The 10,390-nt window shown below is 43.7% G+C and overlaps 1 long non-coding RNA gene across 1 annotated transcript; it reads left to right on the forward strand.

Moving 5' to 3' along the window:
- Positions 1–5,907: 5,907 nt before the first annotated feature.
- LOC134298082 (uncharacterized) lies at positions 5,908–9,253 on the forward strand. The gene is made up of 2 exons (XR_010005056.1): positions 5,908–6,198; positions 7,609–9,253. It is a non-coding gene; the product is annotated as an uncharacterized LOC134298082 (long non-coding RNA).
- The last annotated feature ends 1,137 nt before the right edge of the window (positions 9,254–10,390 follow it).

Below are 10,390 nucleotides of genomic sequence, written 5' to 3' on the forward strand. Positions count from 1 at the left end.
AGGGCCCTGCCCTGATGCTGCACCTTGCTGTGAGCATAACGAACCAGAAAAGTGGCTAAATGGCCTTTAGGGATGATGACGGGATTTTTGATGCAGTCTGAAAACTCAGATCTATTTAATCTCCCACCCACTCTAAGGACTCCCTGAGAGTCTAGAAAGGGGTTCAACAACTTAATACAGCTGTCTTCAGGGAGACTGGCTCCCCTTTGAAGGCAGTCGACCTCTTTTTTAAATGTGTCCCTCTGTACAGACCTTAAAATCAAATTTTCAGCCTTTAAAAGGTGTAAGCCTTGGGGATTGCCTCCCTTCTTGTGCACAGCTAAATGGAAGAGTCTGGCCACCATGCCCTTTAGTGTGGGCCAGCTTGAAAAGCGTTCAAAAATTGATGGATTCAAAGTTCCAAACAGCTTGCTAGGCTCTAGAGAGGTGGCTTTGCAGGACTGAACCTCAGGAAGGTCCGGCTCCTCCATGAATGAAAAAAACTTTGGAAAGTCGGGATTGGCTAGACACTCTGGTCCTGTCAGCCAGGTGGAACTTAAAGTCTTGTGTGCAGAAGCACCATGACTAGCGATATTTGCAGGATTGTCATCGGTGGTTAACTCAGATGAAACTCCTTGGCAGCAGACAGAGATGTGGCTGAGGCAACTCTGCATGAGGGTGACTCTGCCACAGCTGAGAATGTTTGGCTGATCTGGACACAGAGAAGATGGAGGATGCATTCTGTTGACACATACAGGTCCCTGTATGGTCCATCCTAAAGGAGTCTTCTGTGCCAAGGGTGCACCAGGAGGACCTCTCTTTTCAGCCTGGATGCTCATCAGGCTTGGGCAGTTGGATCCAATGAGCAGGACGATGTCGATGCCCGGCTCAAAGGGAGGAATGAGGTCCTGTAGTCCTTTCAGGTGAGGATGCGCTTGCACCACTTCTCTGGTAGCAATCTGGTCCTTATTTCGTGGGATGGACGCACACTCAATAAGGTCAGGTAACTCAAAACGAATATCTTTGCCGCAAGGCGAAATGATAAATCCAGAAGCAACACGGCCCTGTCCTCTTTGTTTGCCTGTACAAGTAGAAATACAATAGTCAATAGTCTTTGTTTGTCCTTTGAAGAAGCTGAAGAAGTCAGGGGTGGCCAGTGAACCATCACTTTGGTTGTCAAGGGCCACATACATTCTCTTCTTCATCCATGGCTTGCTGGTGGGATAGACATCTGCCAAACAGATGGGGTGGCAAATCCTAGTTTTCTTTGGGCTGTCGCACAGCTGGGTGCAGGCCACAGAGGGTGCCTCAGCGCCCAATGAAGGTCCAGTCGAATCTTCTGGATGCACTTCTGGGGTGCGTTGACTGGTTGCTCCGCTCTTGGCCTTCAGGGGCACAAAATCCTTATCGTGCATCGCTGAACAATGTCTTTCAGATTGGCACACCTTGCACTTTACCCTTTCTTTACAGGACTTTGATTGGTGGGGAGTTGCACCACAGCACCTGAAGCAGATCCCGGATTTCTTGAGGATCTCGACTTTGTCTGCGTGAGGCTTTCTGGCAAACTCTCTGCAGTCGGCCAAACTGTGGGGCTTTGCATGCAGTGGGCACAAAACTTCTTTTGGTGTCATCTTGGCATCAGGTAGAGATGGGATGGTCTCTGTAGTCTTGACGGCGATGTTTCTTTCGATGCCACTGTCCTTCTCAGGTTTCTTGGCCTCTTTGATGGGCCTATCCGTCCTTGGAGCCCCATAAAGAGTTGGAAATCCTGTCTGTGGGTCGTTAAGTTGCATGGCAGCATTTGTAACAAATTCCACAAGATGGGTGAATGGTGGGTAGACCTGATGATTAGCCTGCTTGTATCTGAAGACTTCCCTGCCCCATTCTTCCTGCAAGAAAAAGGGCAGTCTTTGAGTGATGGCAGTTTGGGACAAGTGCTGGTCCAGGCAGGCAAACCCTGGAAGCTGTGGGTTTCCCTTAGCTGACTAGAGCTCAACCAATAAGTCTGATAGGTCCCAAAGCTGTTCAAAGTCCTTAGGTTTGAGCACCGGGAACTTATGAAGTCTGTCCATCAGCAAGGCTTCAATTTGGGTGCTGGACCCGTAACGCTGGTTAAGCCTTGTCCATGCAGTGTCCAGTGCTCTTTCTGGTTGGTCGATGAGGGCTGAGAAGATTCTTCTCACCTGGTGGGCTGATGTTGGACCAAGCCACGCAACCATAAGAGTTAGTTCCTCCTCAGAAGTGAGTCCTAAATTCTGTATGGCACGCTGAAAGGTCTTCTTCCAAAGTAGGAAATCTTCTGGCCTGTCAGAGAATTTCTCCACACCTTTGTCCCTCAAATCCTTCTTCGGGTTCCTGAACAGAGACTCGAGCTGTGACTGAGGAATCTGAAGAAACGGAAGGGGTCTTTGGTCAGGGGTAAAGGTGAAGTTCTTCTCAAACCTAGAAAGTCCCTTCAGAGGAACATCTGTGATCTCAGGTATGGGCGAAACCCTAGTTTCTATTGGCCTCGCAACCTGAGTTGGTGGCTGTGGGCTCCTGGCCCTGGATTCTTCGACCTGCCTGCGTGGCATGATGACGCTGTCCACCTGCACCAGCTTGTTGTCTTGGAAGCCAACGTGGGCTGGCAGAAGAGGTGTGGTTGGTGGTGTTGGTAAACGGTTGACGTTTTCCTGAGACAACTTTCCTTGCAGAGCCTTCGCCAGGATGTTGGCACGGACCCTTTTCTGAGCTGCCTCCTGTTGAATGTGTGTGAGCTTTAACTTTCCTTCTAATTCAGTTTGAGCCTGCTCGAAGTTCAGGCTTAGCTCTGCTGCTGCTGCCTCAGCTTCCGCCTCGAGGATCTTCTCCTGCAGCTCCATGCGCTTGGCTTCCTTGTTGTAGAAGGCCGCCATCGATGAGGAGCTGCTCCTTGAAACAGAAGATCCAGGCGCAGAGTTATGTCTGCTGCCAAACTTCTTGCTGGGGTGGCTGTGTTTGCTATGGGCAGACATGCCTCCCTGACTATCCTTCAAATTTAAGGCCTGTAGGGAATGTTTAAGGAGCTCGGGGCTCACACTACGGGTGGGTGTAGCTTGACCATCTTTGTCCCTTCTGGGGGAGGGGCTGAAGTCAGCTACATGAAACAGGTGTGCATAACTTAGTTCCCTATGCTTAACACTATTTAGAAACTGTAGAGCTCTAAGATCTGCTTCCTGGTTGTTTATTTTGCCAAGCACCTGTGTGATGCCATCCACTAGGGCTCTCCATTTGTTAATCAGAACCTTGATATTTGCCCTGATACATTGAGAGTCCCTAGTGTCTTTAGAACCTTCTAGTTGACCATCAAGGTTGACAATAGAAAGCCAGACGCTTTTAGCCTTATTTGTCAGCTGAGCCTCTTCTAGCAAAAGCAGGTCTAAAGCCTTTTGGGTAGGATGAATTGAACCCTGAGATCTCAAACTATAAGCTTTTCCCTCTGATTTTGCAGAGCCTAGGGTATGAGCCATAATCACAAATTAAGCAAACAAAATGGCAATGCAGTTACAAAGCACGCTCAAAACTTATTACTTTAAATCAAGAAATAAGAACACAGCAATAAATCAGTTGCAAACCAAACTCCTGCAAGCACCAAGGAGTTTGCAAAACCCCTTTTTGCAGGCACCTGGTAGATGAAGTAGCAAGCACTGTACAGACTTAGTCCTGTTGCTACTGGAACAAAATGTTGCAATTTGCTGTGGAAAGCTTGCTTCTGCAGAGCGAATGTAGCAAATGTTGTGCAGGACTTGCTTCTGCAGGGCTGGAACTCTGCAAATGTAGCAAACTGTGAGGCCTTGCTTCAAAAAGGGCGGGAAAGGCTTGCTTCTGTTGCTGGAGCAAAATGTTGCAAACTGTTGTGGAAGGCTTGCTTTTGCAGAGGCTGCTGCAAATGTAGCAAACTTGGAAAAAAGGAGGAATGCACCGGCCCCTCCCTTCTGGTCACATGGGCTGTCTTCCAAGATGGCCGAAAATGCAGGAACACATTCACATGGATAGCAGGTAATGGAGGCTTGGAATGGCCCTGAACTGGCTCCCTTATGCACTGTCTTTTAGCTTTTTCAAGTCCTTTACTTTACTCCCGGGTGGCAGAAGCCACCAGCTACCTATTTCAATGTTCTGTCACGCGCTGGGCCTGTGACTGACTGTCTGTTATGTAGGACATATGCTTTACGCCCAGCGGGAAGCCAGGGGCCTAAAGAAGGGTAGTTGAGGAATTTTCCTGAAAAGATGGCCTTGAAGTCTTTAAAGAAATAACAAAGTCTTTATTGACGAACAAATAATAAATCTTCAAGGAGTCTTGTCCCACAGGACAGGCGATAGGCTTTGAATAACTGTGAAAACCCTCTTATAACCCCTCCCAGGCTATCTGTTATCTGGGCCTAGCTAGTCTGGGACCCACTGCCAACTCCAAGTGCGTCTGGTTGTTGAGTGGACCTACCAGCCAATGGCTTGCAGATGTTTCTGTGCTGTTGTCGTATCCCTGGACAGTCAATATCCCTGGGGTTCTTTAACCTTGGTGCTCTTTATCCCCGGTGGCCTTTAACCCTGGTGGTCTTTATCTCTGGAGGTCTTGAAATAGGAAGCCTTTTACGGGACGAGCTGGTGTATGTCCTACAGCTGAGCTTCCCAAGAGAGACTAACTTAAAAATGGCTCCTTCCCTCCCAGAGCCCTGAACAGGGGGCGGAACCAAACTTAATGGTGATTGACAGGTGGCCTGTCCTATGGCTGCAAACATTTGCAGCAAGAAAGTAAAATAGAAGGTTCTGGTACAGCTGTACCAGCACAGAAAGGCATTCCTACTCTTTAGCAAAATTCTGAAGGTCTTCTTTAGCATTACTATGTTTATTGTCTTGCCCATTCATTACCAGAGCACATGGCAATTTCATTTCCACAACTGAATTAGCTACATTCCAATCTTCTGATGTAAAAGGTGCATTTACTGATAGAATACACTGTACAATAGTTCTGATATTGGGAATATTATTAATTCATTTACTAACTTCTTCTAACAACCGCTTCACAAGGGTTACCGAAATCACCACGTATTGTGAATCCAGCAACCACCATTGGTGTGTGTGGAGAACTCGTGGCCCCATGCTCCACATTGCCTGGCTTGGCAGGAAGCTGATCCCATGGGGGGAGGTGTTGACGACGTGGCTTTCCCCCATTGCTTCCTATGCAACACAGGAAGCCTTCCATGTTGCTACTGTAGCAGCATATGCCAGCTCTGCTCTAGATGACCCTGCTGGAAGTACACATGCATCATGAGATGGGAGTTAGCAAGCTCCATGGATCAACTAGGGTTGAACCAATGTATGTCGCCAAAAACAGCCCTGTCTGATAAAGTCGCTAAAAGTCAATGACTCACCATTACACAACATTAAAGAACAGGCAGATCCAGAAAATAATTGTGCATCAGTATTCTACTTCAATATCCATCGATATTCTAAACTTATTTACATTATTTGTTGTTGTTGCTGCTGCTGCTGCTGTGTGCCTTAAAATAATTTGTGACTCATGGTGATGCTAAGGTGAACCTATGACAGTTTCTTCTGAGGCTGAGACCTGCCCAAGGTTACCCAGATGGTTTCATAATTGAGGGGGATTAGAACCATAGTCTTCAGAGTTGTAGTCCAACACTCAGACCATTACATCACTCTGTGCAACTAATGTCTCCTACTCCACCTTCATAGCCCTACATGGTTCTGGTCCAACTTACCTGTCCAAACGCATCTCCTCTTATGAGCCAACAAGAGTCTTAAGATCAGCTGAGGAGACCCTGCTCTCGATCCCACCTCCTTCACAAGCACAATTGGTGGAGATGAGAGACAGGGCCTTCTCAGTGTTAGCCCCTTGGCTGTGGAACTTCCTCCCCAGTGACCTCAGACAGGTCCTATCTTTTCTGGTTTTTAGAAAAATACTAAAGACTTGTCTTTGTACTCAAGCATTTGAAAAATAAGCTATTACGGATTTCGACACAGTCTGAATAAGGATTACGAGCAAGGGTTATAGATGAGTGGAATTATGCCCTTTATATGTTTTTAATCTGCATTGTTCTTTGATTTATTTGTATAATTGTGTTAATTGATTTTAATTGATGGGATATGTTTATTATTATTTTTTAAACAGCATTTAATCTTGCTGAAGATGTAAGCTGCCTTGAGTCCCCCATGGGGTGAGAAAGGCGGGGTATAAATGAAGTAAGTAAATCAATAAATGGCCAGCAGTTGCATTGGATGAAAGGGTTTGGTTCAGCTGCTAATGAGGATGCAAGGAGGAGAATGTTTGTAGCATCCTCCCACCAAAAAGCAAGGATACAACAGGGAATCACAAAGAGATCCTCCTTCCGATTGTCACAGTCTTGCTCACTGGTGGGTAAAAACGGCATCCTTTTTGCTTCCTAATTGATAGCTGAACTAAACTCCTTCACCCAATGCAGCTAGTGGTTAACAAAGTGGCCAAGAGAGACCATTTATCCAATATGGACTATTGATGCATAATCACAAAGTGTTTTCATATGATCTGAACACATATCATTTTGTTCAATGCGATCATCTCAGCAGAAGTAGCATTTCTAAAGCTTCTGTGAGTAGTTGTGAGAAAAGGAGCACATATCTTGAGCTATTGTATATTTATGTGAAATATATGGTACTTCTGAGAAATGCATTGCATGCTGCTCCATGGCTCTAGTCACTTTATTCTGTCTGGCGTTTTGTGTTTGGTCAGCCCTAGACAGAATGTTGGACTGGACAGGCCTTTGATCAGATTCAGCACAGCGTTTCATATGTTCTTAGGTTCATTGTGTGGAATCTATAAAGAGAATTGTTTAAAATCACAGAGGTCGAAAGATCATTTTGGGAAAAGGAATGTCCATGGAATACTGGATTTCTGATAGCACATCTTCATTGTGCAATATTGGATATAATGACATTCTGGTGGCTATATAGAACACCAGTTGAAAAAGATAATACTGTGCTTCGCATCTTCTTTAGAAACAGCTACAAACAAAAAAAAAGTGCAAAGTTTGTTTTGCTGCAGTGTCTCTATAATCTTGTAATTTTTACAAGGGAAGAAGGGGAGAAACTGGGAAAAGAAAATGTATGCAATATTCAAATCACATTTTCTTTCTTTGCAAGGCAGAATGCCAGTAAAAGTGGAAATAAACTCCCAAACTGATAAATGCTGACTGGAAAGTGATAGTAGTAAAAAAGGAAATAACAGGCTGGGAGGATAATGTTTCTTTGCAGCATAGTGACTTGATCAAGTGACCAGAGAAATGGAAACTAGGGGAAGAGGATAACATAAAAACCATATTGAACTATATCTTCTGAATAATGATAGAAACTTGTTTTGTTTTACTATCAAGAGAGACTTTATTCTAGTTTGAATGAAAGTCAGCAAACAGGTGTAAAGATTCCATTTTCTGATTGAAGTAGACTCATACCAATCTATTGTCACTGCTCAGTCATCATTCTCAACCATGCAATTTACTGGAGTCAATTCCAGGAATTATACTGAAATGCTATGAATGTAGGTGAATGTCAAGCCTGTGTTTGCTTTTTGTGTTTTCATATTAAAATTGACAAAGTTTTTTTTACTTCTTCCCCCAGGATAAATGCTGCTTGTCTGCCCACTCCCTTCTCAGATCACCTTGTTGCTCCAGACAGTGTCACTTCAAGTGATGAGTAACTGGCACAACCCACATCATGCCTCCTGGATGCAGCAACAAAGATAACATTGGGAGCCTGTAGAACATGGGATGGTCATATAAACAGTTTTTAAACTATTCACATGGGCTCAAAATTGTGGTTTGCTTCAGCTCCTGGAGAAAAATTTGGAGCAACCCATAACTTTGATTCACTTCACTTAGGCGATCCCTCATTATCCAAGTATGATGGTCTTCCAAGTGTAGTGTCTTGGTGGTGGGTACGTAGGTGACTGTGGAGTCCTATTTTTGGCCCCCGCATGGTCTTCCACAGTGAGGGAATCAGATTCCAGATGGAAGGCAGTCCTGGTCAGGGTTGGCTTGATGCGCCTTCCTCTTGGCACATTTCTCCCTTTCACCCTCCATTCAAGCCTCTTCGAATTTACTGCACTGCTGGTCCACTTCCACTGGTCACAGATGACCTCCAGTTAGAGCGCTCAAGGTCCAGAGCTTCCCAGTTCTCTGTGTCTATGCCACAGTTTTTATGGTTGGCTTTAAGCACATCTTTAAATCTCTTTTCCTGCCCACTAACATTCCGTTTTCCATTCTTGAGTTGGGAGTAGAGTAACTGCTTTGGGAGATGGTGATCGGGTATTCGGACAATGTGGCCAGTCCACTGGAGTTGATGGAGTAGGAGCATCACTTTAATGTCGGTGGTCGTTGCTTTTTCCGGCACATTGACATTTGTCCACCTGTCTTCCTAAGAGATTTGCAGGACTTTTCAGAGGCTGGTGGAATCATTCCAGGAGCTGAGTGTGATGTCTATAGACCATAACACTGTTCAAGGCCACATTAATCAGCTTTGGCCCATGTTAACCTGGATCAGTGCATTGTTTAGCCATCACAGAGCTGATTCACTAGCCCTTCACACTAAGTGGTCAGTGTAAATGTGCCCACTATCATCAAAAATGTATTGGAATGTCTATCATTACTCAAATAACTCCTCAAATTGAATTACTGGTAATGATGATTTTTCCCAGGCTTCTGTTGCTGAATCTGACTTACTCATGTAGACTCACTGAAATCAAGTGTGAAGTGTTTGTTTTACAGATCGTATAAAACCATTATTATAAAAACTGAACTGTCTTACTGTTTGCATCTGAACTTAATTCAAGATGTTGACCTACAAAGCTCTAAAGAACCTGGGGCCATGATATCTGGGAGCCTACCTCTTCCCAGATAAGCCTGCTAGAAATTTGAGATCTTCAGCAGAGACCTTGTTGCATGTCCCAACACCATGTGAAGTTAAATTAGTGGATACACATAACAGGACTTTCTCTGTAGCAGCACTCTAGAAGTTAGCCTGGCCCCATCTCTTATACATTTCTGGTGGGCTGCCAAAACAGTGTTGTTTTAACTGTTTTAAAACTGAATTTTAGGATTGCTTTTTGAAGTTTTTAAAGAGTGTTTAATGTTTTTAAAAATGTTTTATATGTTTATATTGTTGTAACTGGTTTTTATTTGTTTATCATTATGGAAGCCCTTGTGGGCAGAAACACAAAACACAAATACTTTTAATAAATACATAATAAAATTATTTTTTACTTCAATTGGTCTTTTAATATAGAACCATTCTTTCCCCTTTGTGATCTGTTACTTTTCAGAATTGGCTTGAGAACTTTGGTCATTTAAAACAACTGTGTCCATGGTCAGTTACCATGAGACTTCAGAGCAGCTTTCTTGACTATGTTGATTGATCACTGTCAAAAATCTTCAGATGACCTCGGTGTAAATCAGGCTCATATCCACTTCCAGTCTCTGATAGTGGTTCATCTGGTGAGATGGAGGAATTCAAGGAGCTTCACTAGTCCAGTTATATGGTTCAATCCCAATTTTGATAGGTTCCCAGAAATACTTGGCATGATGAACCAATTGTATTTTTCATCATAAGGCAACTTCATATAGGAACACAAACAGGTGCCATCTACCCAAACTCTATATGTTGACGGCCAATACTGATGATCAAGGTGTGACATTAAGATTTTATGCATTGAGCTTTGTAGTATTGAAACCATTCTATGGTCCCACTGCTCTATAGTTTACTACATGACAACTTTTCTGATGTACGGAAGCAGTGATACTTTCTCTTACGTTTTTAGGGAGTGGTACTATATTCATGAGCATTGACTACAATTATTCATTTATTTCCAGGAAGCTTGCCAAGGACCAGTAGTTGATGGTTTGTGGACCAGCAAGCATCACGTTGGGTAGCACTGTAATGGTCCATCTTCCTACCTTTTTGTTATTCTTGGATTCACTTGTCTGTAGCTTCAGGCTGCAGACAAGTTTGACCACCATCAGACAAATGTTTATATAAGGATAGGTTGAAAAATTATGAAAAGAAGGAAGAACTGAGCTTTTAAAATAATTCAAATGAATTCTTACAAATGGAAATATAGCCAGTCACCTTGGTTAAAGATGTATCATTTAGGACTATACACTCAGGTATGCCAGGAATAATTTTTCTGCTTGACAGGTTAGTTATTATTAAACAAAACTACATTAATCTTTTGAAACAGATAACTGTATGAATTTCCTTTTGTGTTAGTTTCCCCCTCTAAATATATTAAGCTCTCTGTCATTCTTATCCAAAAATCCTCCGGCTCCCAGGTCTGTTAACTTAGCCTATGTTAATTGAGCAATGCTGAAATTTCTACAAGCCTCGAATGGTAAATTCAGTGAAAAGG

This window comes from Anolis carolinensis, chromosome 3, assembly GCF_035594765.1.
Source record: "Anolis carolinensis isolate JA03-04 chromosome 3, rAnoCar3.1.pri, whole genome shotgun sequence".
Classification (NCBI taxonomy): domain Eukaryota; kingdom Metazoa; phylum Chordata; class Lepidosauria; order Squamata; family Dactyloidae; genus Anolis; species Anolis carolinensis.